The sequence below is a fragment of the Leopardus geoffroyi genome, chromosome C1 (genome assembly GCF_018350155.1).
Source record: "Leopardus geoffroyi isolate Oge1 chromosome C1, O.geoffroyi_Oge1_pat1.0, whole genome shotgun sequence".
Taxonomy (NCBI): Eukaryota; Metazoa; Chordata; class Mammalia; order Carnivora; family Felidae; genus Leopardus; species Leopardus geoffroyi.
This window is the reverse complement of record NC_059328.1, coordinates 199,300,750-199,323,765: the sequence shown is the minus strand read 5'-3', so window position 1 is coordinate 199,323,765 and position 23,016 is coordinate 199,300,750. Positions and strand designations below refer to the sequence as shown.

The window sequence follows — 23,016 nt, the reverse complement described above, 5'->3', positions numbered from 1 at the left end:
ACCATGACTACAGATCTAGAACTCACAGAGGAATATGGGCACAAGCATTAGTCTGCAATACACCAAGCATTCTCCTTCCTGTGAGATAATAAAATTAAGTCTGTATTAGAACAGTCATTAATGTTGGTTACATACTCAAGATCTAGCTAGATTTGTAGTTTGGCATCAGACGAGCACCTTGGGAAAGACAGTAAGATTAGACATCAGCATTACTGTGTTTCATTTGACAAACTCCCTTTAGGAAAGGGATATGTATATGCAGGTATAAAGCAGGCTGTTTACAGCCATATAAGCATGGAATATATATAGCCAAACATCAGGATTTCAGTGGAGTTCCTGTGACTATGTCCACGATTTGCTGTTGACTCAGATTGGGTATCAGCCATAGTCACTGTTGATAGATGACAAGTGAGCAGTAGCAAATTTTGAGTTCAAGGAGACAGGTGATCACAACTTGTCCTAGAGCTAGGTTCTTCCAGAAGTTTAGTTGACATTTCACTGGAAACAATTTAAGCTAATATCTATGAAAATTGGACTTTTAATTTCTACACACACTGATTTTTCAAGTATGTGACTCAAATCTACTTTCAAAATGTAATTTTCTATTGGTGTTGATGCTTTCATTGAGATACACTAATGTGAATGCATTCGATTGTAATGATTAGACAGAAAATCAATATGCTAATATATTAGGATTAAAAATAATTCTACCTCAAGTAGATGAATAGATGAAAAGTACTGCAGTCTCGGTAAGCCCATACCCAATTATAGTCTGATCAAGACATGCTGGCAAAAAATACCACTCTGAAAGAATTGATTCCTTTTAAAAAGATTTAATCTTTTTGGATTCATTTAACTGAGAAACATCACTCTTTAAAATGTGAATATATGAAATACAATAAATCTGTGAACTGTCAGCATATATTTTATTTCATGATGCCATTCCTATAATGGGATACAGAAAGAAATCACTGATAAGTTCTTATAATAGAGAAAAGATAAAAGAAACAGAATGTGAAGAGTAGAGTTATTTTTACTTTCAGATACTTTTCAGCGCATATACGGATGGAGCTCAATAATCATTCAAAGTCAACATTTCGATGAATACCACAATATGAAGTGGTTTAGAAGGTAACAGCAGACTATGCAATGTGCTGGAATTGCTAAATATGTAAGGACGAAAGACATGAAAAACTAAGATTTTATTTTTGTGGGTGTAATAGTGGGATTTGGGAAATCTGGTATCAAAATTAATATGTGACTAAAAACATGCTTTGCAAAGGGCTTTATTTATTAATCACTAAGTTCATCTTTCTAGCTTAATTCATAGCTAATTCAGTAACTCTAAAATAATTAGAAAATACAATCTTTCAAGGCAGTTATAACTCAACTTAAGAGACAAGGGAGATGGCATTCAATAAGGTGATCTACCATTAGCCTATTATGGGGAGCACTAATACTTTCACAGGTGCATCAATCATTTTTAATGTTCTAAAGCATTCAGCCAAGGAACATTAGAACAAGTCACCACTATTATTTAAAAAAAACACTCTATTTAGTCCTTTTATAGTATTATTTGAGGTGTTATGTGGATTTTGGAGAAATAAATAAGCACTAGCATAAACATTTTGAGATCACTGGATATTCTTTGATAAAGAATTATTTGGTAATGAATTTGGACTAGATTAGAGGTACCAACAGACTTTCTTGTCCAATGAAGGCATCAGTTACATTCAACCTAATAAATATTTGGCTGGATTTAAAATTTTCTGCTTCTACAGACCTCAACACAGCATGATCCAGAGCCCTTTGGGGAAGAAAACTCTTCGCTCACTCTTCCTTTATGTTAATTAGTACTACGCCCACATCCAAAGGAATATGGACTTTAAAAAAAATTCAGCTTTATTGAGGTATAATTGAAAAATAAAATTTAAGATATTTAAAGTGTATATTGTAATGATTTGATATACCTATACACTGTGAAAGGATTTCTCCATCTAGTTAATCAACACATCACCTACCTACCTTATTTATTTATTTATTTATTTATTTATTTAGGTGAAAACATTTAAGTTCTACTTTTCCAGCATATTTCCACTATATAATATAGTATTATCAACCGTAGCTGCTATGTTTTACATTAGATCCTCAGACCTTATTCATTTTAAGCTGAAAGTTTGTACCATTCTTTTTTCAAGATCGCTTTGGTTATTTGGGGTCTTTTGTTGTTCCATACTAATTTTAGGATTATTTTCCCTTTTCTGTGGAAAATGTCATTAAAATTTTGATAGAGATTGAATTGAAACTGCAGGCTGTTTGGAGTAGTATTTAACAATATTAACTCTTCTGGTCCAAGAGTATAAATTATCTTTCCATTTATTTGTGTCTTCTTCAATTTCTTTCATCAACATCTTACAGGTTTCAGAAAATAGATCTTTCACCTCTTTGGTTAAATTTATTGCTAGTATTTAATTTTTTTTATGCAATTATAAATGGGATTATTTTCTTAATTTCTCTAATAGCTCATTGTAAGTGTGTATAAATGCAACTTATTTTTGTACATTGATTTTATATCTTTCAACTTTACTGAATTCGTTTATTACTTCTAACACTTTTTTGGTGAAGACATTGGGGTTTTCTACATGTAATATCATGCCATATATAAAGAGAGATAGTTTTACTCCCTTTTTTTCCAATATGGATGTCTTTTATTTCTTCGTCTTACCTAATTTCTCTGGCTAGGGCCTTCAATACTATGTTAAATGAAGTGGTGAGGGTGGGCACCCTTGTTTTGTTCCTGATCTTAGAGAAAAAGCTTTCAGCTTTCAACCATTACACATGATGTCAGCTGTAGGTTTATCATACTCTGCCTTTATCAGGTTTAGGTTTTCTATTTCTTCATAATTCAGTCTTGTTAGGCTGTTTTTTTTTTCAGGAATTTATCCATTTCCTCTAGGTTGTCCAATTTGTTGCTATACAATTATTCATAATAGATTCTTTTCTTGTTTTGTTTTGTTTTGTTTTGTTTGTGAACATCTTATTTTAAACTTTATTTATTTTGAGGGAATGAGAGAGAGAGAGAGAGTGGGAGAGACAGAGGGAGAGAGAGCATCACAAGCAGGCTCCATGGTTTTAGCATGGAGCCTGACTTGGGGCTCAAATACACAAACCATGAGATCATGACCTGAGCTGCAATCAAGAGTTGGATGCTCAAGTGGCTGAGGCACCCACACACACCCCTTCATAGTAGATTCTTATGATCTTTTGTATTTGCATGATATCAGCTGTAATATCTCCTATTTCTAATTTTATTTATTTGAGTCCTGTCTCTTTTTTTTCTTCGTAAGTCTAGCTACACATGTTTACAAGCTCCTTCCAGGGAGACATGGTGACCTGTAGTGCCAGAGGGAGAATATGGAGATGGCATTCTCAGTTTTTAAATATGCAAATAGGCCTCTTTGGGAGAAAATCTGGGACACAGGCATTTCTTTCCTCCTCCTCTGTGCTGAGCCCTGTAGAGATGGCCACAGCATGTCCTGGTAAGACTAATGTTACAGTCTTATGGCTTTCATGGACATAAGCCTTGTTGGCTTTCAGAGTTGAGTGTTTTGGTTGCCCATCCCTCAGGTGAAAGTCTTAAAAGTTGGGGTGCTAGATGTGGGGTCCAAACCTTTCAGATATCGGAGAAGCTGGGAGCTGGGAGTTCCTTTTTGATTTTATGTTGCTGTGCTAGGGGGTATGGTTTATGGTAAGAATGCATTTCAGTCTTTCTTACCAGCTTCCATGTGGTTCTTTGGTCATTAGCTTAATGTATAGGAATTACTCAGCTAGGTTTTGGATTTTTTCAGAGGGAATTGCTGTGTGTGCAGCTGTAGTTTTGGTGTGTCTGGAAGGAAGTGAGTTCAGGAGCCTGCTAAAGTCACTATTGTACATTAAAATGCAAAATGGTCTTTATTTTTTTTTTAAGTAGACAAAAGCAAAAGGATCAGAGTGCTCCTAAGAGTCTGTGGCTGTGTGCTAAGTGCTGGAGAGTTAAAGAAACATAAAACAGAGACCCCATCCTCAAGGTGTGTATTATTTAATACATACACAGTCTGGTAATTAGAATCAATACTTAACATCCCAGACCATATAACTGAGTGCTAGATGTGGTGTACAGACTTCAGTGCTGTGGAAAAGTCACAGGAGAAAGGAATCAAATTAAAGGCAAACTTCAGAGATAAGTTAATTAAACTGGGTTTTGGAGGACTGATAAAATTCATCAAAACAAAGGGGAGAAGAAAAAGCAATATGACATAAAATAATGAGGCCTTATTAGTGACATGGAAGGGTTTTGGTGTTCTGATGCATGGAGCAGACTCTTTCAGGGGACATCCACTACCAGATATAACCCCTGAAGAAAGGAGGTTGCTATATGAAGCTATGGACATTCATTAATATCCCTATGTATATATGTATGGTCTTTATTGCTACATGTCTGTAGGTCTCCTTACTGATGAGCTCAAATCAATAAAATACATTTTGAGTATTAATCATTGTTTTCATAACAACATTGTAATGAATGATTCTAATGTGTTTTATTTAATAAATTATAGATTTTATCGCTCCCTTTTTTGCATTAGTTTTTTGTTTATAATATTAATTTCTTAATGTCACATTTTTTAAAATTAAATTCAGAGTGCTATTGTACAAATAGGCAGCATTGGAATTATCACAAATGAGAGAGAAATTGACTAAATATCTTTATTCTTAGTGCCACAGTGGTATATGAGTACTTAAAGCAATTTGCTCATTAAACAGAAACTACTGGAGCAGCAAAAATCCTGCCAATATCAGCAGAAACTATTAGTTTGCAATGTAACCTTTCCTCTCAATTTTAGCTAAAGTGTCAAACATTTTTTTTTAAAAAGCTAATTTTACATGTTTTAAAAGTGGTTAAGAACATTATCTCAGAGTTTATCCTGCTCCACAACTTAGTATATTTTCCTTGGTTTACTCATCTGTAAAATGGAGATAGTAAAAGCACCAAACTTAAAAGTTTTTGTGACAATTAAAGGAGCTAAAATATGTAATGTATTTAGAAGTGGCTGATGTATTTTAAAGGAGTGAAAATATATAAGTTGTTATAGAGTGCTAATTTGTGGCAGGCATATATTTATCACCCTATAAGTGTTTGCTATTTTTTGTTGTTGCTATTATTATTAAGCCATAAATTAACAAGAAAAAAAAGTCCTTACACCTTCAAGAAAAATGATTCATACATATAATTATGATAATAATGCAACAAAATAACTTATGTAGGTAAGACAAACAAATTATCCAGTTAGGAAACCAGAGTAAAATCAATTTACTGACAAAAGACTGGCAATCACTGGAATCATTAATAATAATTAATAATCACCCAGCATATATTTTTGTGCTTTTTCTTTTTTTTTTTTTTGTTTTATTTATTTTTTTATTTTTTATTTTTTTTTTTCAACGTTTATTTATTTTTGGGACAGAGAGAGACAGAGCATGAATGGGGGAGGGGCAGAGAGAGAGGGAGACACAGAATCGGAAACAGGCTCCAGGCTCTGAGCCATCAGCCCAGAGCCTGATGCGGGGCTCGAACTCACGGACCGCGAGATCGTGACCTGGCTGAAGTCGGACGCTTAACCGACTGCGCCACCCAGGCGCCCCATTTTTGTGCTTTTTCTAAACTGTATATTTTTTTCCATACCACAAATATTTTAGAATATTGGTTGCTGTTGTCTATATATCTCGTACTGAGTTACTGAGTCAGTATCTGATGTAGATAATAACTCCTATCATTATTTCATCAGAACCGGCTGTGATCCTTTTTGTCTCCTCTCAAATAATCTGTCAGTCCATGCAGACTTTTTTCAATCTACTTAGAAAATCCATTATGCCACCATATATAATATATCAAGTTGAAGTGGCCTGCATTATGTCTCATGTAGAATTTTGGAGTAGATATTATGAGACTTGAACTTTGGTTCCAACTCTGCCACTAATTATTCTTTAGATTTGAACCTAGGCATTTAAATTGGATCCACATTTGGCCTTCATACCATGAGGTGATAGCCTACAAGAGTTCTGTGATCCTTTTCAGCTCTAAAATGTTGAGGCGAAGTTTGTAGAAAAAATAAATATGAGAATTAAACAATTATCTCTCTTTAAGTCCTTAGTCAAAATGAAGAATATATCTGGTAAACCACTTCCTGTTAGATAAGTAGCCAGGGCAACTTGGAAACCACACAATTACAATATAAACGCTCCTCTGCATTTAGAAGAAATGAACAACATAATGTCTAAACATGAACATTTTGTAAAATACATTAACTTCATGGAATATTAAATTAACAGAATAAAAAATTAGAAACAAAACCCACTGGTATTCATTTGTGTATGGTCTAAGAAAGTGGTCCAGTTTCATTCTTTTGCATGTTGCTGTACAGTTTTCCCACTACCACTTATTGAAGAGACTGTCTTTGGGGCGCCTGGGTGGCGCAGTCGGTTAAGCGTCCGACTTCAGCCAGGTCACGATCTCGCGGTCCGTGGGTTCGAGCCCCGCGTCGGGCTCTGGGCTGATGGCTCAGAGCCTGGAGCCTGTTTCCGATTCTGTGTCTCCCTCTCTCTCTGCCCCTCCCCCGTTCATGCTCTGTCTCTCTCTGTCCCAAAAATAAATAAACGTTGAAAAAAAAAAATAAACTTTGAAGAGACTGTCTTTTTTTCTATTGGATATTCTTTCCTGCTTTGTTAAAGATTAGTTTACCATATAATTGTGGATCCATGTCTGCATTTTCTATTCTGCTTCATTGATTGATGTGTGTGTTTTTGTGCCAGTCTGATACTGTCTTGATGACTACAGCTTTGTAAGATAGCTTGGGCTCCAGAATTGTGATGCCTCCAGCTTTGGTTTGGTGTCTCAGTATTGCTTTGGCTATTTGGGGTCTTTTGTGGTACCATAAAAATTTAGAATTATTTTCTATAGCTCTTAAAAATGCTGGTGGTATTTTGATAGAGATTACATTAAATGTATAGATTGCTTTGGGTAATATACATATTTTAACAATATTTATTTTTCCAATCCATGAGCATGGAATGTTTCTTCCATTTCTTTGTGACACCTTCAATTTCTTTTATAAGTATTCTATAGTTCTTTTTTCTCCTGGTTAGGTTTATTCCTGGGTATCTTATGGTTTTTGGTACAGTTGTAAGTAGGATCAGTTCCTTGATTTCTCTTTCTGCTCTTTTATTATTGGCGTATAGACAGGCAATGGATTTCTGTACATTGATTTTATAGCCTGCAACTTTACTGAATTTATGTATCAGTTCTAGCAATATTTTGGTGGAGTCTTTTGGATTTTATACACAGTATCATGTTATCTGCAAATAGTGAAAGTTTAACTTCTTCCTTCCTGATTTGGATGCTTTTTATTTCTTTGTCTGATTTTTGAGGCTAGGACGTCCAGTACCATGTTAAATAGCCATAGTGAGAGTGGACATCCCTGTCTTGTTCCTCACTGTAGTGGAAATGCTCTCAGTTTTCCCTTGTTCAAGATGATATTAGCTGTGGGTCTTTTGCATATGGACTTTGTGATGTTGAGGTATATTTACTCTATTCCTACTTTGTTGAAGGTATTTATCCCTCAACAACAAATGGATGCCGTGTTTTGTCACATGTGTTTTCTGCATCTATTGAGGAATCATATGGCTCTTATCCTTTCTTTTATTAATGTAACGTATCACATTGATTGATTTGGGAATATTGAACCACCTCATCAGCCCAGGAATAAATCCTAATTAATCATGGTGAGTGATTCTTTTAATGTACTGTTGGATTTAATTTGCTAGTATCTTGTTGAGAATTTTTGCATCTATGTTCATCAGGGGTATTGACTTGTAAATCTCCTTTTTACTGGGTTCTTTGTCTGGTTTTGGAATCAAGGTAATGCTAGACTCATAGAATAAGTTTGGAAGTTTACCTTCCATTTCTATATTTTTGGAACAGTTTGCAAAGCATAGATATTAACTCTTCTTTAAATGTCTGGTAGAATTCCCCTGGGAAGCCATCTGGCCCTGGATTTTTATCTGTTGGGAGAATTTTGATTATTGATTCAATTTCTTTGTTGGTTATGGGTCTGTTCAGATTTTCTATTTCTTCCTGTTTCAGTTTTGGTAGTTTGTATGTTTCTAGGAATTTATCCATTTATTCCAGATTACCCAATTTGTTGCCATACAATTTTCATAATATTCTCTCAAGATTGTATTTCTGTGGTGTGGGTTGTGATCTCTCCTCTTTCATTCATGATGTTTTTTATTTGGGTCCTTTCTCTGACTAGGGGATCATCAATTTTATTAATTCTTTCAGAGAACCAGCTCTTAGTTTCATTGATCTGCCTTACTGGGTTTTGTTTGTTTGTTTCTATGTCATTTATTTCTGCTCTAATTTTTATTATTTCCCTTCTTCTCCTAGGTTTAGGCTTTATTTGCTGTTCCTTTTCTAGCTACTTTAAGTATAAGTTAGGTTGTGTATTTGAGAGCTTTCTTGCTTCTTGAGGTAAGACTGTATTGCTAAATATATCCTCCTTGCTGCACCCCAAAGGTTCTGGACTGTAGTGTTTTAATTTTCATTTGCTTCCATGTATTTTTTTTATTTCTTCTTTATTTTCCTGGTTAACCCATTCATTCTTTAGTAGAATGCTCTTTAACCTCCATGTATTTTTGGTCTTTTCAAAATTTTTCTTGTGGTTGACTTCAAGTTTCATAGAATTGTTGAAAATATACATGGTATGATCTCAATCTTTTTGTATTTGTTGAGGCCTCATGTGTGATCCAGTACATGATCTATTTTGGAGAATGCCCCATGTGCACTCAAAAAGAATGTGTATTCTGCTGCTTTAGGACGAAACATTCTGAATATATCTGTTAGGTAATCTGATCCAGTGTGTCATTCAAAACCATTGTTACCTTTTGGTTTTCTGCTTAGATGATCTGTCCATTGTTGTAAATGAGGTGTCAAGGTCTCCTACTAGTATTATATTGTTATCAATGAGTTTCTTTATGTTTGTTATTACTTGATTTATATATTTGGGTATTTCCAAGTTAGGACATAAATATTTAAAATTGTTAGATCTTCTGTTGGATAGATCCCTTTATTATGATATAGTACCCTTTTTTTATCTCTTGTTAAAGTCTTTGGTTTAAAATCTAGTTTGTCTGATATAAGTATGGCTACTCCAGCTTTCTTTTGATGTCTATAGCATGATAGATGGTTCTCCATCACCTCACTTTGAATCTTCAGGTGTCTCTAGGTCTAAAATGAGTCTCTTCTAGGCAGCATATAGATGGGTATTTTTTTTTTATCCATTCTGATGTCCTATGTCTTTTAATTGGAGAATTTAGTCCATTCACATTCAGAGTTATTATTGATAGATATGAATTTAGTCCCATTGTATTGCCTATAAAAAGTCAGTGCTTCTGGAGATTTTCTCTGTTCCTTACTTGTCTTTGTTGCTTTTGGTTTTTCTTTCCCACTCAAATAATCTCCTTTAATATTCATACAGGGCTGGTTTAGGTGTCACAAACTCTACTTTTTGTTTCTCTAGGAAACTCTTTATCTCTCCTTCTATTCTGAATGACAACCTTGTTGGATAAAGTATTTTTGGCTGTATATTTTTCCCACTTAGCACATTGAATAATCATGCCACTCCCTTCTGGCCTGCCAGGTTTCTGTGGAGAGATGTTCTGTAATGTGATTTGTCTTCCCTTGCAGTTTAGAGATTCTTTCCTTTGCTTCTTTCAGGATTTTTTCCTTATCTCTGTATTTTGCAATGATATGTTTTGATGTAGGCCAACTTTTGTTGATCAATTTTGAGGGGAGTTCTTTGTGCCTCCTGGATTTGGATATCTGTTTCCTTCCCAGATTAGGAAAATTTTCAGCTTTAATTTATTCAAACAAACCGTCTGCCCCCTTTTCCCTCTCTTTTTCCTCTGGGATTCCTATGATACAAATGTTATTATGCTTTATGGAGTTGCTGAGTTCTCTACGTCTACATTAGTCTTTCAATATATTCTTTCCCTCTTCTTTTTAACTTCATTATTTTCCATAATTTTATCTTCTATATCACTTATTCATTCTGCTTCTCCCATCCATGTAGTCATTACATTCAGTTGTTTTTGCATCTTGGTTAAAATATTTTTTTTTTTTATTTTGAGCTGACTAGTTTTTAGGTCCTTTGTCTCTGTGGTGAGGGACTTCCTGGCATCTTCTATGCCTTTCACAAGCCCAGCTAGTATCCTTATAATTATTGTTTTAAATTCTGGTTCAGACATATTACTTATATCTGTTTTGATTTGCTCCCTGGCTGTAACCTCTTTTTGTTCTTTAATTCCTCTGTCTTGGCATTTTATCCAGGTCTCTGTCTTTGTGTGTTAGGAGAGCCTGTGCCTGGCCCTATTTCCACTAGAGCATTCTATGATCAGCAGACCTGGTGTATGCAAGGGTTTGTACTGGTCTTTGGGGGAGGTGCCTGCTCTTGTCTGGCTCCAATCACATATCCCAAATAAAAAAGGCACCTGCAGAGTGCATGGGGATGGGGCTTGGTGTAAGAGGCTCAAACCTACACTGTGTGTGCTATGTGGATCACTTAAGTGTGTCCTTGCTGATGGGAGGGGTGAAATATTGCGATGGCCTGCTCTGGTCCCCAGAGATAGGAGTTCATGCCTGCCATTATTCAGGAAGCACTCATAGAAGAGTGAATAACCTCTCTTCTTGTGTCCCAGGCTTACATCAGATCTCTGTTCTCACCCTATCAGTGTCCAAGCTGTCTCTCCTCCTGGCAGTTCAGTAATCCTGTGTTTTATCTCAGGTGCATGGCTGGGTTTCAAAACCAAATTTCAGGGACCTGGCATGATGGGGACCCACACTTATCCTCTATGGAGGGTCTTGCCACACTGTGTCTGGTGCCAGTTTGTCCAAGAAAAGCAGTTACACAACTGCACAGGGGCTTGGATTTTATGGTAAAGCATAGCAAAAAGCTGGTGTCCAGGTTATCTGTCCTCAGCAGGTGTCTCTACTTCTATGTTTATGAATGTGGGAGCTCACTGGGGCCTGCTGACTCTTTTGTCCCCAAGAGGCAATGTCACCTCTCCCAAATGCACTCCACGAAGGGGAACTTCTCTCCTAGTGCTACTCAGGGAATCCTCAGAGTATGCTATCCTCTCCCGGGCCTCTGCCCTCCTCCATGGGACCACCAATGAGCCTGCCAGGCTTGACCCTGGCAATGGTGCTAACTTCAAAAACTTCAAACTTCCAGCTCTGCAGCTTGTAAAAATGCAATAATCATCCCGTCTTGTTTTCCAGTCAATGGTTTTGGCAAAGTGTTTTTCTTGTGCAATCTCCTACATGCTGCTTTCCCTCTCTCCCCTCTCTCCTTTCTGTGATCAGGGCTCCCTCCCCTCCATAGCACCTGTGATTATTTCCTCCCCCAAATCATGTCTCTGTACCTCTTACATTCCATGATGTGGCCCCTTTTCTCCCTCTAGTTGTGCAATTTGTCCTCTCAGTCCTCAGATTTCCTGCTTGTTCAGAATGATTTGATAATTATCTAGCTGTATTCAAATGACGAGGCAAACATAAAGTCCTACTATTCCATCACCTTAACTCCACCTAGCCTTATATCCTTTCTTCTATTCATTTTAAGTTTAATTCTCATGTCTTCTGGATTCTTTTTTTTTTTTTTAATTTTTTTTTTTCAACGTTTATTTATTTTTGGGACAGAGAGAGACAGAGCATGAACGGGGGAGGGGCAGCGAGAGAGGGAGACACAGAATCGGAAACAGGCTCCAGGCTCTGAGCCATCAGCCCAGCGCCCGACGCGGGGCTCGAACTCCCGGACCTCGAGATCGTGACCTGGCTGAAGTCGGATGCTTAACCGACTGCGCCACCCAGGCGCCCCTCTTCTGGATTCTTAAAGTGAAAGCTGGGGTTGTTATTTTGAGCCATTTTTGTCTTTTGTAATATCATTTTGTGCTATAAATTCCTCTCAAAGTCTGCTTCAGTGGCATCCAATAGCTTTTGATATGTTTGTTTTTCACTGTCATTCATTTCAAAGTACTTTATTATTTCCCTTTTGGATTCCTTGAACCTTGGATTATTTGCCTTCCAAATATTTGGGAACTGAATGAGTTATAATTTAATTCCATTTCAGTCATTGAAATACTTTGTATGACTTGAATCGTTTAAAAATCATTGAGATTTGGAGAGCCAGGGTGGCTCCGCTGGTTGAGCATCTGACTATAGATTTCATCTCAGGTCACGAACTCGTGGTGATGAGATGGAGTCCTACTTTAGGCTCCGTGCTGGGTGTGGGGCCTTCTTGGGATTCTCTCTCCCTTTCTCTCTGCCCCTCCTCTGCTCATGCACACACACACACTCTCTCTTTCAAATAAAATAAGGTAAATTAAAATAGAATAAATAAAATCATTGAAACTTATTTTTGTTGCCCAAGATGTGATCTATCCTAGTACATGCTTCATCTACACTTGAAATGAATATGGATTATGCTGTTTAGAGTTTGAGTATTCTGTAAAGATCAATTGGGTCAAGTTGGTTGATACCGTTCAGGTCTCCTATGTCTTTATTGTGTTTCTATCTGGCAATTCTGGTTCTGTTAGTTATTCAGAAAAGCATATTTATCTTTCCAAATATAATTGTGGATTTATATTTCTCAGCTTTTGCACCATGTATTTTGAAGCTATATGATTCAGTTTATTTTATTTATTTATTTAAAAAAATTTTTTTTTCAACGTTTATTTATTTTTGGGACAGAGAGAGACAGAGCATGAATGGGGGAGGGGCAGAGAGAGAGGGAGACACAGAATTGGAAACAGGCTCCAGGCTCTGAGCCATCGGCCCAGAGCCTGACGCGGGGCTCGAACTCACGGATCGCGAGATCGTGACCTGGCTGAAGTCGGACGCTTAACCGACTGCGCCACCCAGGCGCCCCCTATATGATTCAGTTTGAAAACATTTAGGATTATAATGTTTTTTAAAAATTACTTATTAACAGACTTTATTTGTTAACATTATTATAAAATGACATGATGCTATATTTTGAAAGCTACTTTGTCTGACATTAATGTTACCAGCATTCTTTTGATTAGTGTTAGCATGGTTTATCCTTTTCCAACTATTTACTTTTAATGATTTGCATCTCTAAGTTTTCTTATATATAGAATATAGTTTTGTCCTTTTTTATTTTTTATTTTTTATTTTATTTTTTTAATGTTTATTTATTTTTGACAGAGAAAGAGAGAGTGAGAGCATGAGTGGGGGAGGGGCTGAGAGACACACACACACACACACACACACACACACACACACACAGAATCGGAAGCAGGCTCCAGGCTCTGAGCTGTCAGCACAGAGCCTGACACGGGGCTGGAACTCACAGACCGTGAGATCATGACCTGAGCTGAAGTCAGACGCTCAACTGACTGGTCCACCCAGGCGCCCCTAGTTTCGGCCATTTTTAAATTCAATCTTATAATCACTGATTTTTTTTTCACGTCAGATGGGTAATGTGCTGACATCGTAACAAGATATAAGGGTGCCACACAACAGCATGAACACTCAATCATCATGCTTATGAACTACAAAAGGATCTATAATCACTGATTTTTAATTGTATTGAGACCATTTGTGTTTAATGTGATTATTGATATGTCAGGCTTAAGTCTACAAACTTATTTGCTTTCTATCTTACTATCTGCTTTTCATTCCCCTTGTCATTTTTTTCTTCCTTCTTTTAAATTAATTAAATATCTGTTATGTTTATATTTTATTTCCTTTGCTGGCTTATTCTAAAACTGTTTGTTGTTTTGAGGATGCTTTAGGATTTAACACTTACACATATAGTATAAAAACCTTACAATTCTCTTGGCCTTTACATTATTATTGTCACACATTTTCTTCATATGCATGTTCTGTATCCCACGATACACTGTTTTACTTTGTCCATTAGGTCCTAAAATGGAATACCAAGAAAAAAATCTTACATATTTACTTTATAGTTGCCATTACTGGTGCTATTTCTTTCTTTTTATGTATATATATCCTATCTTCTATCATTTCCATTATGTATAATGGAAAAAGTCATTATTTTGCTTTCAATTTTGAGGATATTTTTTAACACTCTAAAGATGTTTCTCCAGTGTCTCCTCACACCATTTCTGGCAATAAGCTTTCTATAATCCTTAATTGTGTTCCCCTTTACATAATATGGGTTTTTTTCTGCTTTAAAATGTTCTCTTTATCAGGAACACTTTGATATGATATGCACTGGTGTAGTTTTGTGTTTGGAGTACACTGATTCGTTGGTCATCATATTTTGAAAATTTTTGAACATTATTTCTTCAAATATGTTTTGCTTTCCCTACATTTCTTTTAGGGACTCCAAATACATGTACATTATACTACTTGAAAGTTGTCTCAGATCTCAATGACGCCTTGGTCAACAAATTCTCTTTTCTGTTTGTGTGTCATTTGGGACAATTCTATTGCTATGTCTTTGGTTTCAATATACTTTTCTTTTGCCATATATAAATTTTCATTAATCCCATCCAGTTGATTTTTGACCTTAGAAATTATAGTTTTTATATCTAGCATTTTGATTTGGGTCTCTCGTAAAGTTTCGGTGTATCTGCCTAACATTTTGAACATATGGTTGCACAATAAGTTTTTAATTTCATTAATGTTTATATACTTTTGAAAAAGGGGGAGGGGCTGCAGGAGGGGCAGAGAGAGACGAAGACACAGAATCTGAGGAAGGCTCCAGGCTCTGAGCTCTCAGCACAGAGCCCAATCCAGGGCTCGAACTCATGAGCCATAAGATCATGACTTGAGCCAAAGTCATATGCTCAACCAGCTGAGCCACCCAGGCACCCCTCACAATAGGTTTTTAAATCTCTGTTACTTCTAACATCTGTGTCAGTTCTATGCTGGTTTCAGTTGATTTTTTTTTCCTCCTAATAGTAGGTGTGCTTTTTTGCTTCTTTTTATGTCTGGTTATCTTTGATAAGAAAGCTAGACATTGTGAATATTACCTTCTTAAGTGTTAGACATTAAAATATTCTTGTAAATATTCTTAAGCTTTGTTCTGGGATGTAATTAAGCTACTTGGAAATAATTTAATCTTTTTGGTTCTTGATTTTAATACTTATTAATCTGAATCAGAGCAGCATTTAGTCTAGTTCTAATTATTCCTTACCACTGAAGCAAATCCTCCTAAATGCCCTACTTAATGCCCCATGGATTTTGAGATTTTCCAGTGTGACTGGTAGACACAGGTGTTATTAACTCTGTGCGCATATTGGCAACACTTAAATTTTCTCAGACGACTCCTTTGCCTCATATTGTTTCCTCACATGAACTGCTTTCCCAATTCTTTGATGAATGCTTACCCTGTGCAAATTTCTGGGGTTCTCTGTATACCTATCTATCTCCTCTTCAGAACTCTATTCTGTGAATTCTGAAAGCCTTGATATTCCTAAATTCACTTCCATATCCTGACCTTACAGAATTCACCAAGTTCCATCTAGGCTCTTCTTCTTTGAGTTGTGAACTAAAAACTTGCACAAGGTAATAAGTTAATGCAAATGTAGGGATCACTTTATTATTTCTCTGGGATCACTGTACTTCATTGCTCAATGTCCAGTGTCTTGAAAATGTTTGTGCCATACATTTTGTCTGTGTGTTGTTGGTGTTGTTATTGTTATTATTTCAGGCAGGAGCATAAATTCAATCACTGTTTCTCTATCTTAGTTGGAAAGGTAAGTCAAATACAACTCTCAAAACAAGAACTATGCAAAAGTGCATAAAATATGATACAGAAAAAAGTAGTGTTTAAATGAATTGCTCACAATAATTCTCATAATTCACGGTTCCACACTTGGGTCAAAATGTAGCATTTTCTCACTAGTTGATAAATTTTGTTTCCTGAAGTTTGAAATGACACTGTTTCAAACTTAAATTCTAGGTTAAAACAGAAACATTCAAAGAAATTAAAATAAATTATTTTATTTGAAAAATGGGATTTGTATGTATGAATTTTAGCAAAACCTCAAATAAAGTATGAACTTCGTAGAAAATAATTGAAAGTTGAAAATTTTCATCTTTGCCTCTTTTTGGTTCCTCAATTTATTTATCAAAGAATAAGCTTCACCCAAAGATGGTGCTTCTTAGGAAAATACCAAGTTCTGTAAGTTATTTAGATAATTTTATATTTTCATTACATCTAGAAAAACTGTATCAGTATCACAGTAGCTGATTTTACTGATGCAATCTATCTTTTCTTTAAAATTTATTTTGAGAGAAAGAGAAAAAAAGGGAGCATGTGTGTGGCTGGCGGTGAGGGGGAGAAGGGAGAGAAAGTCCCAAGCAGGTTCTACACCAATAGAAAACTGTGAATTTATGATCTGAGCTGAAATCCAGGCAGATGCTTAATGAACTGAGCCATCCAGGTTCCCCACAATCTCTCTATCTTAAGCAAAAGAAGACTGACAGTTACATGTCCTGTCCACATTAAGAAAGGCAAATTGGCAAGCATGGGTTATAATTTAAAAATATATACAGACAGAAATGATACAGTATGATATAAATTTTTCAAAGAAAAGCAAGAAATAATCAGCATGTCTATGAAATACTGTCAGTATTATAGCATTGTGTATTAAGATCACAAATTTCCTTATTTTCTATGAAATTATTCTCACTGAGTTTCTTTGGTAGATACTCTGAGAATCACATACATGGTGAAAACTCTTCAAAGTTCAACCTTTAGGCTTGTTAAGCTCAATGAAATTCATATAAAACAAAATCCTGCTGTTATTTCTCATTTTTTTCAGTCTCCTAGGACTTATTTTAATAAGGTTTCAATATATTGTTTGAAGTAATCATTTTCTTTCAACTCTATAAAGTAACAACTTTCCAACAAACTTCCAAATTTATGAACTTTTGCTCAAACTAATTATTAAAATCAATATAGATATATAACTTGAAATACTTCATATCACAAGGTACCTATCTACAATTAAAAATTATAAAAACAAATTTAGTTATTTTTTCCATGAATAAAAAAAAATACACAGATCTCTTTTTCATCCCTATCATTAGCTTTGGGAAGTTTCCTAACTTCATATATCTCAGAGTGTCAATTGTTCAAATAATAATAGTTTGGCTGGCTCACAATGTGAAATACTAACTAGTAATTGGTTTTAAACAAACAAAAATGCAGAATTATGCTTCACTTTTCAAATAAAGTTTTTTTCTTATATTAAAATGCTGTACTTCTACAGCAAATATTTGCTTATTTATTTACATTCTTACTGTCTATAAGGTACTGTGTTCTGTACCATTGATATAGCAGATAAAAAGTTATATCAGGGTAAAAAGTTTGAAAAAGGTTCCTGTACTCATGGAATTTACACTTGTTAGAGAAGATAGCCAATGACTATGATCATCATTGTGATAAGTCCTATGACAGAAATAAAAAGGTACTATAACAGTAAAAATTTTGGTGGGGAGCTACTTTAGATAAAGTGGTCAGTAAACATCTCTTGGATAGTAGGATATTTGATCTAAGACCTGTAGGACTATGGAGTTGATAATGGGACTAATCAAAGGATAAACATTCCAGGCTTTCATTGCTGAAGGCAAATGAAAAGTCCTAAGATGTCATAGAATTGAGATCTTCTAGGAACAGAAAGACAACTAGTATTATTGAAGCACAATAAGCTGAAAGAGGTTGGTTGCTTGGAGGTAAAGATAAACATGTAGCCAGGAGCTATAACACAGAAGCTCATGTGTACCATTTTGAGACATTTGGTTTTATAAAAAATATAATATGTTGTAAGGGGAGAATGACAGAATGCTCAAACTGGCATCCAGGAAAAAAAAAATCATATCCCAAGATACTTCTTCCATTTTATCAACAAATAGGTTTAATATCACACTTGTTATGAAAATCAAAAATACCCCAAAAAGGCTTAATTTTTACTTTTAAAATATGTTAGGATTACGGTCCAATATGAAGTTCTAAACTGTAAAACACTTGAACAAAGACTATGCAAATGGATTAACTGAGCAGTTGTAAGAGGCAGCCAACGTTCAATAACACTATCATTTCAAGTCTAATCTGCCAATTGAATATTTATACAGATCAGTAGACTCCATTGGAAGGTTATACAATTCAGTACATTTTTGCATGCAAGATATTGTACCTGGTGCTCTGAGGGATACTGAAATGAATATGACAGTTCTCATAGGGATTTAGAGACCAATACGGGGTAAAAAAGAAACTAAATATTTGATAATAGTGGACCTGAAAATCAAAAGACATTTTCTTTTCTCTTTTCCAAATTCTATCTCTTGTACTAATTCATTACAGGATCTTGATCAGGAGTGACTTCGACCCTTAAACAAACACTTCAGGATAAGCTTCTTTACCAAATGTTAATTTTAAAGCAAATAGAGGATAAGAGATCCCCTCATGATTCAGAGGTCAATATTTGGACTTTTGGTTTCAGCTTAAGTGCTTGAGGTAGACTTTTCTAACAGACTTTCCCTTTGTTGCAATTATTTTCTCTTGAATGAAAAGTTTCTTTTTAGGTACCTAAAAAAAAGTCCTCTAACAGCTACATGACATGTATTTTACTACCCTACCCCTCCAATAAATAGATTAAGGTAATAAAATGCATGCGATAATTCTTATGCCATTACAATTTGTAGTTTGGTGTAGAGTGGATTGAAATAGTTTTTAAAGTCAAATGTATACTAAATTTCCTGCATTAAATACAAACGCATTCTACAGAAAATATAGACATTTAACTAACTAAATAGTAATGTGATTTATTTAAGCAAAACACACACATTAGTGTACACACGGGTGATTATCATTAATTCCAGCCAGTATAATCATACAAGGAACAGGCACGTGTCTAAAGAGTAAAAGAAATAGTCTAAAACAAAAAAAAAAATAATTAGTGTGTTTGGAGGGTGGGATCAAACTGTGTAATTTAGTTTTTTTCTAAAAATAATATTAATGTAATAATGCTTTATAAAAAAATCATATGACTTCACTCCTATGAGGACTTTAAGAGACAAAACAGATGAACATAAGGGAAGGGAAGCAAAAATAATATAAAAACAGGGAGGGGGACAAAACAGAAGAGACTCATAAATATGGAGAACAAACTGAGGGTTGCTGGAGGGGATGTGGGAGGGGGGATGGGTTAAATGTAAGGGGCACTAAGGAATCTACTCCCGAAATCATCGTTGCACTATATGCTAACTAATTTGGATGTAAATTAAAAAAAATAAAAAATAAAGCAAGTTAAAAAATTTTTAAATGTCATTTCTCTTCAGGAAGACCATATTATCCAGTTCTTTTTATTATGATATGCTAACTAGTTAGGATATCCATATTTGTTTAAACTGAAACAAGTTTATTTTACTGTCTGTATTGCATGGATACCCTAGGAACATAAATGTCCATCATTACAATTCAAAATATAAAGTGGATTTTTAAAATTTCCAAATTGTTCCCAAAAGATATCTTATTAAAAAGGCAATTCCCAGTGGTTGTATTTGTAATAGCACCATATTTCTTTCTATAAATTAAAAATCTGGCAAATAATTATTAAATGCAACATTTAGGATTGGTTCTATCATTTTAATGACAAGTTACCAAATTGTAGGCACGAAAGTAATAAGTACAGTTAATGTGTTGGATCACAAATTTCAAAGAAATTGGTAACATTTACATGTAGCACTCTCTTGCTTTAAAAATAAAATTACTGCTGAATAGAATAGGAAAAGAAATTCTATACTGTTCTTGCACTCATGGCATGTATCAGTGCAGAAACCTAGAAGCTAATGGTGTATCTAATGGCACATAATACATAAAGAAGAATATACACAAACATACATTCTTCAAACTCTTGCTGCCTTTCCTCATATTAAGCCATAATTTCTCCATTGTTTGCTTTTAGAATAAATACAAATGCCACTTATCTATTTTCAGTACCAATGAGACTTCCTTCTTTCCACGCTCAGGAAGATAAGACATTAAGCCTTGGAATTATATGATTGTTCCTATATCATTTTCCACTAGAATTGCCCTTCCCCTTCTTTCCATCTCCTATCCACAATGTAATATTGTACCCAAGTATATATATTTTCGTTCATTAAGTGTCCTTGAAAACAGTTAGTAAACTCTTTTCTCTCTTTTATTCTGATGCATGGCTTGAATGTAGAATATTTTGCCTATTATTTAACATTACTGAACACTCATTACAGGCAAACCACTAATACTAAAATAGATAAAACTAAAATACATAAGAGTCCATAATACATCCAGGAGTTGCAGAATTAATTGGACAGAATGTTAATGTATAAAACTTAAGTTTATATTTAGTCAGCAAATATTTATTTAGCAACCACACTGTGCCAGGTTCTGATGTACACACTGCTTAGTATAGATGATAGATAGATAGAAAGATAGATAGATAGATAGATAGATAGATAGATAGATGATAGATAGATATAATTTCTGCCTTCATAAAGATTACAATCTGGCTTTGAATTCAGTCCTGGCTCTACAACTTAAGGACTTTGGGCAGATGTCATTTACTCTCTTTGTATCTTATTTTGCCCAGTTAAAAAAAATCACTGTAATGACATCTTCAAAAATTACTATGAGAATAAAATAATAAATATGAAGGCTATTAGTCCATTTAAAGTGCTAAATAAATTGGCAAGTATTTTTTTAAATCACTTTTGGTATTTCCTTTTAATATTTAAGTAACTGAATCTTATTTCTCCAAAAAGACAGTAAGCTTCTTGAATGCAGAACTATTGTTATATGTTTCTTGGTAACCACCACAGTGCTTAGAGTCATTTTTGTTATATAGCAGTTTGCCCAAAAACTATTGTTTAATATAATGTGCTTGATTAAACTATAAAAAGATAAATATTTCTCCCTTACTTCTTTCATAAACATATGCAGAGTGACTAATAATCACTCAGTAGAAAAGACCAAAATAATTTGGATTTTTCTTTTTTATGGGTCATGCACTATAAAAAATGATGAGAAAGATTCAAATGATAGATGACTAATCAATCCCAACACATACATTAGTACTTTTATGATAATGACTCTAGTTTAAACCAGCACTCATCCTAGTCTATTGCAGGTAAATATGACTACATATGCTTTCAAAACTCAAGAAATCCTTACATAATGGCCCATCAGCAGCTAAGGATATGATTTGAAGTCTCTTTGGTTTTGTTTTTTTCTAAGATTCAGTAGAAGCTATAAAAAGATTGGGTCACATGATTATTTTTCTATATAAGAGAAAACTAGATAATTTATCATTTAATTGAACTCATATTACAAATACATTTTTTTCCATTATTTGCTTAATAGAACTTCAACTAAAATTAGTAGGAGCTGATATGCATTTTGTGGAAAGGAGAAGTAATCTATCTGAGTCTTCTATTGACAGTTCAAAATGACTGAATAGATCTTCTCCAAAAATAGTCTATTTCAACTTGACCAGGAATTCTAAACACTTGCATGCAAATCATTTAATTTCCCTAAGAGTCATATTCTTCTTGTGGACCATATTCTAGATTCAGCTGGGCTTAATATATGTTACAGGCAGAGTAAACAAAATAGCTATACTTTTATTCTAATCTTGATTCCTTTTCTGGACTTTCTTTTTTCATTTCCATAAATTTTCTATCCTTGTAATTATAAAGGCACTCAGTCAAGGTCTTCAACATTTTTATGATGTGCTTGTGAGTTTAGTTATTTCCTGTTCATTTACCAAATATTTGCAAACCCTTAATATGTACCAAACATTGTGTTAGTTACTAAGGATAGAGTACTCAACAAGATGGACTGAGTCTTGGAACTTACATTATACACAAAGAGAAAGTAAACATGCAAATTAATGAAGGACAATATGATTTTAGATAATGATAATGCTACGGAAAAAGGCAAATAGCAGGTTAGTCAGTAACTGGTTATGAAAGACTGCTTTAACTAATGTGATCAGAAAAGGCCTCTTTGAGGGAGTGACATTAAAAGGAGAATACAAATGAGTTGAAGGAGTTGTAAAAATCTATTAGAATATCCACAAAAATTAACTCAAAATAGATCATAAACTTAAATGTAAAGTTAAAAAATGGAAATTCTAGAATATAACACAGGAGCAAACCTAGGTGACTTTGAGTTTGGTGATGACTTTTAGATACAACACCAAAAGGACTATCCATGTAAGAAAAAAATTGATAGGTTGAATTTCATTAAAATGAAAAAAAAAAAAAAAACCTCTGCTCTGTGAATGGAATTTTAAGGGAATAAAAAAATAAATCACAGTCTCAGAGAAAATACTTGCAAAACTATTACAGAAAGGACTTGTATCCAAACATTACAAAGAACTGAAAAATCAACAGTAAGAACACAAAGAACCTAATTTAAGAAATGGGCAAAAGATCTGCAGAGACCCACCAAGGAAGATATATAGATGACAAAAAGCATATGAAAAGGTGCTCAATATCTATGCCACCAGGAAGTTACAAACAAAACAAGGAGACACTATCATGCACCTATTGGACTGGTTAAAATTCACAATGTTGACAACAGCTAATGCTGGTGAAGATGTGGGTGAACCAGAAACTCTCATTCTATGCTGATGGGAATGCCAAACAGTACAGATACTTTAGAAGACATTTTGGCAGTTCTTTATAAAACTAAACATACTCTTACCATATGATCTAGCAATTGTGTTCCTTGGTATGTACCCAAAGGATTTGAAAACTTATGTCTACACAATATCTTGCATATGGATGTTTATAGCAGCTTTATTTATAATTGCCAAAACACAGAAGCAGCTAAGATATCCTTTAATAGGTGAATGGAGAAACAAACTGTGGTACATCCAGAGAAG

The 23,016-nt window shown here is 34.6% G+C and overlaps 1 protein-coding gene and 1 pseudogene across 3 annotated transcripts in view; both read right to left on the bottom strand.

The window, feature by feature from the left end:
* The window catches only part of SPAG16 (sperm associated antigen 16), a 995,967-nt gene that overhangs the window by 118,674 nt on the left and 854,277 nt on the right, over positions 1–23,016 (bottom strand). The window lies entirely within an intron of this gene.
* Positions 13,575–13,671, bottom strand: LOC123600269 (annotated as a pseudogene).